Genomic DNA, 12713 nt, shown 5'->3' with positions numbered 1-12713 from the left:
GTGAGTCTAATATGGGATCTGATTATCTTGTATTTATCCAGCGCTTAGAACAGTGCTTGGCACATAGTAAGCGTTTAACAAGTTCTTAGACTGTAAGCTCGTAATGGGCAGGGATTGTGTCTGCTAATTCTATTGTACTTTCCCAAGTGCTTAGTACAGTCCTCTGCATAGAGTAAGCACTTAATAAATGATTGATTTATAAATATCATTTAACCAAAAAAAAAGGTCACCAATACATATTTGTGCATTGGGATGGGGGGGAGTGAACTCCATGGCAGCTGGTTGCTGTATACTGCTTTAGATTGCAAGCTACTAAAAGGCAGGGTATCTGCGTGTGTGTGTTCTGTATAACCGATCAAACACTTATTGAAGGGGAATCTACCACCTCACACTGTTATATGTCTTTGGCAAACAGAATAGTTAATATGGTGTTCAAACTGCAAGCATTGTGATAAAAGCTGACTTGCATAACCTCAGTTATAAGTTAGTGCTGCGTCAGACTTCAGCCTCTGTGCCCCTGCTTTCTTAGAAACCCCAAGGGTGTTTATCAGAGGGCATCAGGCTGCCAGCCAGCTCAGAAGACATTTTCCTCTTGCAAGTTGGTTTTTTGTTCCTGCAATGGCTGTTGCTGATAGCCTGGTGTCACCACGTCATCACTGAGGGAACACAGGCTAAAGAGATTGAGCACACAAGACTTCTAATGACATAAAGTCTAAACAGGGCAGGAAGACAGACCTGTGGGAAACTGGAAGAATGAATGGGGATAACGAGCCAAACAAAACAAAAAAGGCCAGGGATAAACTTGACCCCAAAGCATCATTTGGGAAATTGCTAGTGTGTCGGATTTACATTTGTGGGGTGGAATGGTGGAACTGCATAGAGCGGAAGCTTCTTGTGGTCAGAGAACAGGTCTTTCGCTTCTGCTGTTCTTTCCCAAGCTCTTCATACAGTGCCCTGCACTCAACAGATGCTCAGTAAATACCATGACTACTGTACTTTATGATAGAAACTGGAACCCAATCAATGAATGATAATTATTGAGTGCTTATTGTATACGCTTCTTGAGGATAGGGATCATGTCTACCACTTCTATCGTGTTGAACTCTCCCAAGCACATTGTATAGTGCTCTGTACACAGTAAATACTCAATAAATACCACTGATTGTTAGCATGCAGAGCACCATACTAAGTACTTAGGAGATTATGATAAGGTAGGTATTCATGATCCCTGCCCTCAATGAACTTCCAATTGAGAAGTGGAAAGGCTTGGGTCAGGAGGAAAGATGAGCTTGTGGATCAAGAGGTAGAAACTCTCAGCTGAAGCAAATGATAGTTTTTGAGATGCCTAAATTCCAACTTTTGACCTTAAAGAGATGGGCTCTCAAGGATATAGCAACATTGAATAATAGCCTAGTACCCTAAACATGTAATAATACCCTATTTTGCATTAGTACTTGTACTTTTCCCAAGTACTTTCATATCAATTCTCACTTTGTCCTCACAAAACCCCTGTGAAATCAAAAGAAGCAGAGATTTTTCACTTGCCATTTTACAGATGAGGAAACTGAGGCCTAGTTAAAGGTTAAAGGTCACCCAGCAGATCAGCCCCATACTCTTTCTATTACAATTAGGCCACGGCTGATTCCAATTTGCAAGGGTGGAAAGTGGCAGCTTAAAAGAGATCTTCCTTGCTTTGAAGAACCTTTGCTAAGAAGTGAGAAGGAACTTCGGAGATGGGGGGGCAGGAGTAGAAGGGGAAAGAAGGGCTGAAACCAGGCACTTAAAATGCCGGGTTGCTACCCTGAAGAACTGCAAAACAGTGAGAAATCCCAGGAGCCAAACCGTGTTTAGCTGAAGGCAGGGGCAAGACCTATTTCAGTGCTACAAACACCCACTACAGTCACAATTATCCCCAACCCAGCTGGGACTATCTTCCAACAACAACAGTTTGCCTAGGGTGATGCAACTCGGTGACCACAGGGTGGGCCTGGCGGAAGCCATAATGAAAGGCCCCGTCATCAGCTCTGAGACACTGGCTCCTTGGGGAGCTGGATTCTAGTGGGTGAGTTGGGCTTTCCCCACCTCCTCCTTCATTTCCTACAAGAAGCTTTTCCCAAGGTCAGCAAAGGGCATGGGAAAGAGCCCCTCAATAAGCACAGCTGGTGTTTCCTGGGCTAGAATTTGTATGAAGCAAGAGCCAATCAATTGACCAATCAATAGTATTTACTGAGCATTTACTGTGTGCAGAGCCCTGAAGTAAGCATTTGGGAGAGTATGACAGAGCTGAAAGACACAATCCCTGTCCTCAAGAGGCTTGCAGTCTATTTGGGCAGACCATTGAAGTTCTCTGCTTCCTAGCTCAGGACTGGGCTGTAATTTTCCCCAGTGAATATTGTTAGGTGCTGGTTCTGTTCGCTTTGCAATCTGAGTACTTTCTGAGGAAAAGGGGAGGAAAGGGTTAAAGAAAAATAGGTAGGGAGCCTGGTAAGTTTATAATTCTGAATTGATGCCCTAAATCAAAAGGTACCTGGGAAGGATCAATAGCTCAGCATTTTTCTTGGCTCTCTGGCATACAACTTTGCAAAACTGGGCCAGACTTGCTACCTGCAAGGCTACTTTAAATGTTATGTAAGCAAAGATTTATTTTCTGAAAGCATGAAAGCTTCTTTATGAAAAGTTCTCTCTCTCTGAAGACACGCACACACACAAACACACACACACACACACCTTTAAAAAATTGGGGCAACTTCTCAGTGCCCTTGAACTGTAAATTTCACTCCTGAGGTTTACTACCTTCTCTGGCAGCTGAGATTCAAGACAGGGATTTGGTTTTGTTATTTAACATCATCTCGGCTGTGGTATTAGTTAAGGCTGTGAAATGGCTGTGATCAAATCTTGCAGTCCTGAATGCAGATACAGGCTGATTGATGGACACACATTGCTAATTAAGGGTATTTGGCAGTGCTGCTGTTTTTCACTATATCTCTTTTGCACAGGAGAAGAAAACCACTTTTCATAGTGGTGGTTTCATTCTACTTACCTCGGCCTCAGTCTCCGTGATTTGGATATGAGTTGGGATATGTCCGTCTTTCAAAATTAATTACTAATAATACTTATAATAATATTACTGTGCCAAGATTTCTATTATACGCAGGGGTAGATAAAAGACAGATCTAACCACAGTCCCTGTCCCACATGGGGCTCACGGTTTAAGTAGGAGGGAGTAGGATTTAATGCCTACTTTACAGATGTGGAAACTGAGGCACAGAGTTCTCACCCCATGTCTGTGCTCTCTCCCATCCCTTCTCTCAGAGTAAATTCTCCCCAACCACTTCCTTGTCATGCCGCCTCCACACTCGTGTAGATCGGTTTATTTACTCATACCTGGTGACGAGTTTCTTGTTCTTTTTTTTTTTAATCAAGGGTATCTATGCTCCTACTCATTTGCCTATTGTAAGACTGGCAGTTCAAGTCCTCCATCTTCCTCATTGGACTGTAAACTTCTGGAGGGAGCATTTACCCTGTCATATGTTCCCAACCTAGTGGTCCCGTGGAAAGAGTTCTACCCTGGAAATTGGGAAACCTAAGTTCTAATTCTGGTCTGCCTCAAGCTGGCTACCATGGGTGAACACATACGAATTTTACTTCTGCCCTTCTACTCTGCACAGAGTGAGTTGATTGCTCAAGGTATACCATGGACTGATCGCTCGTTCACTACACCCGCTGCCCACCAGTGGGAATACAACCGGCAGGAACCAGAGAGCATAAGTGCCCTTACACAAGCCACACCCACTATTACCATTTCCTCTGCTCAGATTCTTGATTGTGAGACTTCAGGACCTTGCTAGGCTCATCTGTTAATTCTGATGGGAGGCTCCTTCAGGGTAATCATTCCCCCCTCCCTGTCTGTCTGCCTTTCCCCTCCTAGATTGTAGGGCAGTGATTGTGTCTAGTAACTCTATTCATAATTGTGGTCTTTGTGTGCCAAGCTCTCACCCCTGGGGTAGATACAATCAGATCCCATCAGACACAGTCCCTATTCCATGTGGGGCTCAGAGTCTAAATGGAGGATATTGAAGCCTGATTTTACAGCTGAGGAAACTGAGGCTCAGACAAGTGACCTGTTCAAGGTCCCACAGCAGGCAAGTAACAGAGTCGGGATTAGAACCTGTTTCTTCTGATTCCCATCCTGGGGTCTTTCCATTAGGTCATGCTGCTTCCAACTTTATCGTACTCTCCCAAGCCCTTAGTGCAGTATTCTGCAAAGAGTAAGCACTTGGTTGATTTCCCTGGTCACAGTAGTCACTCATCAATGCCGATGATGACAAAGAAAATGGATATGCCACCTCCAGGAGAAAAACACCTCACTTGACTGAGTTGGACTGACCGAAAGGCTACCTGGAGGCAGGGGAAGGGAAGAGTAGATCCTTTTCCACCTCGACATTCCATCTTCCTCTCAGACTCGAGATTGACCAGTCAGTCATTCGTATTCATTTATTGAGCGCTTACTGTGTGCACAGCACTGTACTGAGCATTTGGGAGAGGACGATATAGCCATGTAAAAGACATTCCCTGCTCACAGTGAGCTTAGAGTCTACAGGTTCCCACCTGAGGCCCATCGCCTGGACTACTGGCACCTTGTTCCCTGTCCGTGGGGCTCCACCTCGTGTATGTGTGAGGGGGGTGTGGGGCCCATGTTCCCGTGACTGTAGGAGAAAATGAAAATGGGCCAAAGCCAGGGAGGTGGTTGGGGCAGCAGGAGGGAAGGAGTGGTAAATAGGGGAGTCGGTTAGAGGTTGTCCTGTGTTTTTACAGAATTTGTACTGTTGGCTAAGAGAGGAAAAGAGAAAAGAAGTCACCAAAGGTGGGACCCCCTCAGTAAACCAGCTGCCCTGGTAATAATAATAATAATAATGATAATAGTGGTATTTGTTAAGCGCTATGTGCCGAGCACTCTTCTAAGTGCTGGGGTAGATATGAGGTAATTAGGTTGTTCCACATGGGGCTCACAGTCTTAATCCCCATTTTACAGATGAGGTAAATGAGGCCCACAGAAGTTAAATGGCTTGTCTGGAGTCACACAGAAGACAAGTGGCAGGTCCAGGATTAGAACCCACATGCTCTGACTCCCAAGCCCATGCTCTTTCCATAAAGCCACACTGATACAGGGATGCAGTGAGGCTCAGTGGAAAGAGCCCAGGCTGGGGAGTCAGAGATCATGGGTTCAAATCCCGGCTCCACCGCTTGTCAGCTGTGTGACTTTGGGCAAGTCACTTAACTTCCCTGATCCTCAGTGACCTCATCTATAAAATGGGGATTAAGACTGTGAGCCCCACATGGGACAACCTGATCACCTTGTATCCTCCCCAGTGCTTAGAACAGTGCTTTGCACATAGTAAGCGCTTAACAAATGCTAACATCATTATTATTATTATGCAGAAGTGCTTCTGCCTTCTGAATGGTGCTGAGAGGAACAGGGAATGTAAGGCTGCAAGAGCAGAGAAAGGGAAACATGTAAGGCTGGGTTTCAGGGAGGGGACAGACCACACCACTGTTGAGGGGTTTTTCCTGTTACTCAGAGAAAGTAATGAGTCAACATTCGGCTTGAGGGGAAGAGGAAATTCCTCCCCCTTCGCCAACACAGTTACTTTTATTCCTCAAAAAAAGCACTCATCAAGGTTCGCTGTAACTCACGTGCAGTCTTATAAAGAGCACAGCTGAAACAGCACAGTTAAATTCAGGATCCTGCTCCTCCTCTTCCTCCAGCTAGCCTGTAACACCAATATTCTGATTGGCTTCTTGGCTGCCCATCCAGATTTCTGGTGCTCCAGCCCTTCTTGGGCTGGCTCCCTGCCAATGAGTGATGCCCCACAGACCAGCTCAGGGCAACCAGCCAAAGATGAAGCCAATCTTGGGCTAGGGAGAGAAACATTCTAAGTACCCAAGTTACACCGAAGGACAAGGAGGACAGGGTCAATGAAGCCACTTGGGAGTGAATCCCAGCCCATAACGGGATGTTCACGTGATGAATAATGAACCCGCCTCTAGCTTTCTCCAGAGCTGCCTGGGCCCCTCTTTCCTGACATTTTAGCTGCTTCTCCTAGCTAATTTATTTCAACATCTACCTTCCCCATTAGATTGTAAGCTCCTTTCTTTTTTCTTTAAATGGTATTTGTGAAGCATTTATTATATGTCAGGCAAAATACTAAGTGCTGAGGTAGAGAGAAGCTAATCATGTTGGACACGGTCGATGTCCCACATGAGGCTCACAATCTTAATTCCCATTTTACAGATGAGGTAACTGCAGCCCAGAGAAGTGAAGTGACTTGCCCAAGATCACACAGCAGAAAAGTGGTGGAGCTGGGATTAGAACCCCAGTCCTTACTAATAATGATGATGATAATAATAATGATAGCATTTGTTAAGCAATTACTATGTGCCAGGCACTGTACTAAGCGCTGGGGTAAGATTCAAGATAATTGGGGTGGATACAGTCCCTGTCCCACATGGGGCTCACAGGCCTGTGCTCTATCCACTAGGCCATGCTGCTTCTCAAACAGTGATCTCTTGAGAGCAGGGATCAAGTCTACCAATGATATTGTACTGTACTCTCCTAAGCACCTTGTACAGTGATGTGCACAGAGTAAACGTTCGATGAATATCACAGATTGATGTGATACAATTCAGGTTACTTGGACACTCCTCGTATTCACCAAGGGAAAAACTCACTTAGTCTGATCAGGTAGGCAATTTTGGACCTGCCTTAGAGCATGGGAAGCCACGAGCCTGAACCTAAGGCTGGAAAGCAAACTTTCTGAGCTAGCTTTGGAGAAATCTCAACCAAAACTCCACAACTAGTAGCTGAGTGACAGAAAGTCCAAAGAGAAGAGTCCAGGGCAGGCTACCAGCCCTGAGCTCAAGCCAATGCCATTACTGGGCAGTGGTCCATCCAGCCCTACACTCGGCCTCTGGCAATGGCCAGAGGGAACTTGCCGGAACTATGTGATGGTTACCCTCCTGGGAACTCATTCCAATTTTTCAAGATGTGCCATCTCACAGTCCTAACATCTCTTCAGGAACCCCTGCTGGGCCACTCTTCTACAAACTGACCCAACCTATCTATCTCAACCTACCAGCATTTGCAACTGATGCAACTTTCTGACATTCCTGAACTTCTCTGGCTGCTATTTCCTCATCTCCTGTGGTAACGCTATGGCTCATTCTCTCTCTTTTTCTTCATCTCTCCTTTTCTCTTTCTCTTTTTCTCTCTTTATTTTTTCTTTCTCTTTTTCTATCTTTTTTCTTTTTCCTCGCTGTCTTTCTTTTTCTTTATCTTACACACACACACACACACACGTGTTACTCCTTGGATTTCTTCAGGAAATTAGTGGAGCGAGGTGAGGAGCACAATGCCTTGGACTGGACATTTCACCAGCTCCTCTTTCCTCCTCCCTAAGCCCAAGAAACACTGGGAGCTGACTCTTCACCAAACCATCAGATATCCTGCTGTGACTTGACTTATTCAGCTGCCTGAGAGCATCAGAACCTGGCGGGGAGCCTCAGGGCAGTGGGCATCTTTTGCTTACTGAAAACAAAGGCCCGGGATTGAGCTTGCTAACTGGCAGCTTTTCTTCCTGGTGCACTATGAAAGCTCACACCAATCAATCATATTTATTGAGCACTTACTGTGTGTACAGCAGTGTACTAAGTGCTTGGGAGAGTACAATATAACAGAGTTGCTAGAGATGTTCCCTGCTCACAGTGAGCACCCCCACCCTGTGGGGAAGACGCCCACCTGGACTTCATTCCCATGTTCTGGTGGTGCTGCCAGGGCATGGCTGGGAATTCTCAGGATTCCAGAACCCGGAGTGGTATCTCAGGTGCAGAGAGGACCGAGCCAGAGAGAGGGACGTCTGGCTCAGTGAGGCAGTGGCTGGACAAGTCCACAAAAATGGGAAGACGGGCTACACAGCAGCCTCTCCCCAGGGCTGAACTGAGACCCCACCCCCCATCCCCGGGCCAAGGAGACCCCCAGTCACAGGAAATCCGAAGGCTAGGTTTCAATCGTTTTGCCACAGTGGCCAGCCCTTGCCATGCCTAGTACCAATCTCTCTGTGCTCACTGTCCTGGCCTGCTGGGAGCAAAGGACTGGTAAGTTGGGGTACTAAGGGTCACAGGTCTGTAAAAATGGAAGGGCTTGGTTGGCGCTGATTGACTGGGGAGCTGTGGTGCTGCAAAGTTGAGAAAAGTTTGAGTCTGTGCCCCCTAAGCACTTGGATACTTCTCCTTCCCCTCTCAAGTATGGTATCCTTGCCCTTGGGTATATACCCTTCCTGGAATTTATTCTAAGGCAGGAGTCATGTTTATTTGCTCTACTGTTCTCTCCCTAGTGCTCAGTTCAGTGCTCAGTAAAAATCGTCGATTAACTGGGAGACAATGAAGCCTAGGGGAAAGAGGTCTGGGAGTCAGATTACTTGGGTTCTCAACCTGGCTATGCCACTTGTCTGCTGTGTGACCTTAAACAGGTCACTTTACTTCTCTGTGCCTCAGTTTCCTAAACTATAAAATGGGGATTCAATACCTATTCTCCTTCCTACTTAGAATGTGAGCCCCATGTGGGATTGGGACAGTGTCTGATCTTATTAACGGGTACCTAAACCAGTGCTTAGAATAGTGCTTGATACATAGTACACGCTTAACAACAATGACAACAAATAGGCGCTGAGGGAAATGACAGAGCAGGATGCCAGGGGCAGGCAGCATTTGACCTGATCCCTTCCCCACAAGATGCCAGCCACAGGTGAGAGGGCACTCCAAGTGGAAAATGCTTTGGGTGCAATAAACGCAGTTGGCCATTGATGTCTCCAAGCACTCAGAGCACAAGAGTCATCCCGCGCCTCCTGAAGCAGTATGGCCTAGTGGATAGAGCACTGGCCTGGGAATCAGAAGATCATAACGGGACTGTAAGCCCATCAAACGGCAGGGACTGTCTCTATCTGTCTCTATCTGTTGCCGACTTGTTCATCCCAAGCGCTTAGTACAGTGCTCTGCACATAGTAAGCATTCAATAAATACTATTGAATTAATGAATGAATCATAGGTTCTAATTTGTCTGCTGTGTGACCTTGGGTAAGTCACTTCACTTCTCTGGGCCTCAGTTACCTCATTGGTAAAATGATGATTAAGAGTGTGAGCTCTGTGTGGGACAGGGACTGTGTCCAAACCGATTTGCTTGTAATCCCCCTTCCCCATGGCAAGCGCTTAGTAAATACCACAATTATTATTATTATTGTTATAATTATCATTGTTTTGGAGGCAACGGGTTCCCAATCAAATATGCCATTTTTCTCACTCGGACCACACGTTAGGCAGCGCCCACTCCAGGACCAATGGAAGTGCCTTCTACACCAATCAATCAATGGTATTTATTGATAAACTTAAAATGTGCAAAGTACTCTACTAAATGCTGGGGACAATAGACTAAAACAGTGTTAGCAGATATGTTCCCTGACCCTAACAAGCTTATGCACCCAAATCCAGTTGGCTGGCTACCAGGCCAGCTCCTGCCTTAGCTCCAGGTGCCCTGATGGCTTCAGGGCCCAAGAGTGGGTCGGCCTGAGCTTCGCCCTCTGTGCTTCTGGCTTCTTCACTATGAATACAGACATCCACACTGTTGTACATGCATTGGTCTCACCAGTATTAATGAGATGTAAGTAAATGCATTACTCATGATTGTGTTAGTAACAAATATTATGTCTTGTGGATTTTTTTCTTCTTTGATGAAGTATCTTGACCGGGAGCTGAACCCAGCGTTCCCGGCTGGTTCTTCTGCACGCACACCGAATGAAAATGAGACTCCTCTGGAAGCTGGGACACGAGTCCATTCCCGATGCCGGCGGCCAAATCTGGGAGAGGAGGGTCAGATCTCCCCTCCCCCGCCACACACGGTGCCTCTTTTCCCTCTCGAGCAGAGTCTGGTGACTTCCGCCCTCTGCCACGAACCCAGCACACCATGACCCTGGGGACAAAGAGTCTGGGGAGGGAAGGAGGGAAATGATGGGAAAAGAGAACTGGATCGCTCTGCTGGTCCTCCCACCATCGGCCGACTGCAGGGGTTTTGCCTGACTTCATCACTATTGCCCGCTCTACCACACCCTGAGCTCAGGTCGAGTGGACACCGGGGACCAGGGCAAAGAGGTTGAAGGGCTCTCGGGTTTAAGGCAAAAAAAATCGGCTCTCCTTCCCCACTGCTGAAACAGGCTGGGGTGCAGGACCCACTAACTGGCAGAGGATGGGAGAAGTGATGGGAAGTTAAATCCACTGCCATAACTATTGACCGTCAATGATGCTACCCTCGCAAGACCCTTTCTGTACCGTCTCCCACCTGCCGGTCTCCCACCCTCTGTCAAAGGATGAGCAAAAATCGAGAGGAAGGAGAAATCTACATGACGGGAGCAAGGGGATTTTCTATCTGAGCCAAGCTAGCCCCAGTGTACCAGGAAAATCCCACCTAGTTCTCCGGTCCTTCCTGACAGCTACTTCAAAAGAGTTGTTTTGGGGTTGGGGGTGGCAGGCAGCCGTGATCCCCTGCAGATGTACAGCCGTCTGACCGGATGGGTCCTAGAAGCCCTTGGCAGCTCTCCAGCTCCCTCCGGGGCAGCAACAAACCGCTAAGCTAGAAGCACTTGCCTGCAGCTCTCCTGCCTCCAGTGCACCTCCCTTTGCAATGCTGCATGATTTAGTGGCCCCAAAGGGGTAGACCTTGGCAGCAGCAGCTGCATTTAGAGAGAGAGAGAGTGTGTGTGTGCGTGCGTGTGTGTGTGTGTGTGTGTGTGTCCAGAGTCTCCGGGGCCACTGCTAGTGAGTCCTCTCCCCTCAGACCTGTTTTTAGGTCTACATTATGTTCGGGAAATTTAAGGGAAGCATCCCCTTTCCAAACTCCTTGGGAAGACAAGCGTTTTCCTGGAGCTCTTCAACAACAACAATAACAAGTGGGGTATTTGTTGAGTGTTTACTACGGGCCAAGCACCGTTCCAAGCAGCAGGGTACATACAAGTAGATCAGATGTAGTGTCTGCCCCACATGGGGGTCACAGTCTAAGGGGGAGAGAGAATGGGTACTGAATCCCCAGTTTACATATAAGGAAATTGAGTCACAGAGACAGAATGTGATTCGCTCCAGGTCTCAGAGCAGGCATGTGGAAGTCAGGATTAAAATCCACGTCCTCTGACTCTTTCCACTCGGTCACTCCTTCTCCCCTAAAATGGGTACAAGGACATTTTGTCATTTTTCTCTAAGTCAGATCAGCTGCCCAAGAGGCACGACCCTAGGAGATAGGCAAACGTCCCATACCTATCTAATTTGCTTTGCAGAGGAGATGGGGTTGGCTACACCTCCAGGGGGCAAGGGTTTATTTGGTAATTTCATTTTTCCTTCTCTATTGATTCTTCTCTTATAAAGAAAGGGCATTTAAAAGCCCTCATTCACATTTAAGATCATTAAGGTCCAAATCCACTGTAATTGATACTCTCACCCAATCCACCTTTTCAGAAGGTGAGAAGTACAGAGTCCCCTGTCATCAAGCCCAACCAAGGGCAAGGCCAGCCTCTCCACTCCTGGAGCCACGCTGAGCCCAAAAGCCCGGCTCCTAGAGACTGCAGAGAAAAGCCCACATCCCTTGAGGCTCTGTCTACATGCTAACAGCAGTAGCTTGGGGCCCACGTGGTCAAGCAAACAAGCAGGATCCTTTTAGCAGAAGCACCTCTTCCATACAGCTGCATGTTCAGAAAAGGGACGGGCTGGCGACCAGGAACTCCAGAAATACTCTTAGGTTCAGGCAGACATGGTTTACTTGGTCACAATGACACATGGGACATTACCACGTTACGCTTTGTGCCCAGTGTAACGTATGTGATGTCCCATGTGTCTCAGTGTCTGATAGTCTCAAGTGCTGGCGGTGACCCCCGCTATCGGTCTCCTCAGTGAGACACCTCTACTCCTGTAAGGGACATTGGAGAATGTACTACCCTGAATCCAGACAAAAGCCTGATCCCTCACTTGTCAACAACATTCAAACCAAGACACTCAGTGAGGACACCTGCTCTGACACAACCAGTGCACTAGTCCAGTTTCTTGTGCAAGTCACCCTGACACACCTGTGGGGAAAAGACCAACAGAACCCCGACTTCTCCTCTTGGCCTTGGTTTCCCCAGCTGCTAACATCCTTGAAAGTTAGATTGCAGATTAGCCCAGGCCCGAAAAATAACCAGCAGGAGGAAGTAGACAGCTAGATGACAAAGCACCTCTTTCAACTCATATGCTTCCACTAACTGTAATGTATTTTATTGTCTGTCTCCTCATCTAGAACGTAAGCTCCTTGGGGTCAGGGAATGTGTCTGTTACAGTGTACTCTCCCAAGTGCTTAGTACAGTACAATCATATTGAGCACTTACTGTGTGCAAGCGCTTGGGGGAGTACAATAATAAACAGATATCTTCCCTGCCCACAACAAGCTTACAGTCTAGAGGATGAGCTTACTGTGTAGAGGAAAACGTAGATGCCACGACGAAGTAGATGGCAATGGCTTAACCACATCACATATGTTCTGTAAAGGGCACTAGAACCTCCTCCATCCTTCTCAAGGGGAGTGCTAACCTCTGACTGGATCATATCTACTTACTTTACTGCACTCTCCTCTCCCAAGTGCTCAGTTT

At 47.0% G+C, this 12713-nt stretch overlaps 1 protein-coding gene and 1 pseudogene across 10 annotated transcripts in view; both read right to left on the bottom strand.

The window, feature by feature from the left end:
• The window catches only part of FBRSL1 (fibrosin like 1), a 736960-nt gene that overhangs the window by 550991 nt on the left and 173256 nt on the right, over positions 1–12713 (bottom strand). The gene's annotated exons all lie outside the window — the stretch shown is intronic.
• On the bottom strand, positions 12546–12656 carry LOC114809494 (annotated as a pseudogene).

This window comes from Ornithorhynchus anatinus, chromosome 2, assembly GCF_004115215.2.
Source record: "Ornithorhynchus anatinus isolate Pmale09 chromosome 2, mOrnAna1.pri.v4, whole genome shotgun sequence".
NCBI lineage: Eukaryota > Metazoa > Chordata > Mammalia > Monotremata > Ornithorhynchidae > Ornithorhynchus > Ornithorhynchus anatinus.
Note: the sequence above shows the minus strand (reverse complement) of the source record. Positions and strands in the feature narration are given on the sequence as shown.